Source organism: Sinocyclocheilus grahami, unplaced genomic scaffold, assembly GCF_001515645.1.
Source record: "Sinocyclocheilus grahami isolate Dianchi unplaced genomic scaffold, SAMN03320097.WGS_v1.1 scaffold301.1, whole genome shotgun sequence".
In the NCBI taxonomy this organism is placed as follows: Eukaryota; Metazoa; Chordata; class Actinopteri; order Cypriniformes; family Cyprinidae; genus Sinocyclocheilus; species Sinocyclocheilus grahami.
The window spans coordinates 925,901-927,645 of record NW_015505480.1 but is presented as its reverse complement, the minus strand read 5'-3'; positions in this window follow the sequence as shown (position 1 = coordinate 927,645).

Below are 1,745 nucleotides of genomic sequence, written 5' to 3'. Positions count from 1 at the left end.
TTTGTGCCTCTCAGGATTAAAATGTAAAGCTGTACTTATCTTATCTTCACTCCAACTTGAAACACAAACCAATATAAGGTCAGTCATTGCCCTTGATCAGTTCCTGTGATAAGAGGTGAATGTGTGAGAAGACAGACATGGGGTAAAAACATGGACACTACAATTGATATTTGAGCCCTCTGTCTAATCTCAACAGTGCCATCAGCCAGAAGAGGTCATGTCTGGCTAATATGAGGCATTAATATATATTTTTATTATTATTGTGTTGTGTGGCACTCAGGGACTAGAATTAAATCTTGTGCATTTGCTCAAGCACTTCCTCATACCTTATATTGAGCTGACGACTGCAATGCAAAAAAGAAGTCATGTTTTGCGAGTACATGTGCAAATTCTGACTGGCTTAGTGGATTAGCTCCCTCATATGATTTCTGGGGAGGTGAGGGTTGGTATAGCTGGAGGAGAACTGACTGCAGACTGAGGAGAAAAGGGAACACACCTACACACAGACATATCCCAGACCCTACATCACTTCAGATGTCTTGCTTCACAGACAAGAGACAAAAACACCCAACTCAAGTTTGTGTCTGTGTTTGTTGTAGGGATGAGACAACAGAACAGTGAGAGAGAAAAGGGACACAGAGAGATTTAACCTCAATTATCCTTATGAGCAGAGACATCTTATGAGAGGCTGTGAGTAATGTTCTAACCGGCCACTGGATTTGAATAATATCTCTTGGAGCAGGCCTCCCAAAACCCCTAGAAAAACAAAAATACAAAGGACTGCAATCCTACAGACAACTGAGGTCACTTTGCTGCATGCAGCTGGCAGGAAACTTTCTGATTCAATCCAGCATTCCATTTAAAAAAACCGGAGGTCTCACACATTAGTTTGAAGTGGAAACTAAAGCATCGTGGCATGAATCAATAAATGTTGTCAAAGAAAAAAAACCTTGACCAAATTAAAATAGGAGATTTGCTTTATATATGCTTTATGTTCTGGAAACTGATCCAAAAATGTTGATGACTCATCCTGCAATATGCAACTTTGTCCAATAAAATGCTCTTTACATTGACAATGTACCTTCACTTAACAGTAACATGTTGGAATGATTTATATATTTCTGTTGTAACACATATCCTCAAATATCTCAAATGATGGCTAAATAGTAATACATAGATCATTTATCACAGCTTAATGTAGTTCCCCTTCAGGAACTTGAGCTGCGTCGAGTCGCTTTGGGAACGCCCTTGCGTGACCGCGTTCTGAAGCACGTGTCAAATCAGTCCAATGGAGCAGCGAGACGTCACAAGTAGGGTAACGTAAGCACCAGAAAGTATAAAAGCGCATCCAGCAGAGCGCAAACCAGCTTCTGCTCTTCAGTAGCGCTCTGTATATGTGTCTGTCTATTTACTGTTGTCTGTCCGCACAAGCATATATAAAAAACAATCATGAAAAAGTTTATGGCGAGCGAAAAGCATTACAAACGCTGTGTTTCTCCTTGCCCACGATATCTGGCGCCGGGGGATACACACGATTTGTGTGTCGTTTGTTTAGGAGCGGAGCATGCACGGTCAGCTTTCGAGCAGCTGATTGTCATCACTGCGAGCTGCTCTCGCTGCGCACGCTCCGCTCTCGCCTGGCTGTGTTTGATGAGAGCGGCCAGGCTCGCGATCCCGCTGGCAGCAGTCCTGCTGTTGCCGAGGCACAGCGCAGACTGTTGTTGTGGGGATCACGGGTGGAATTA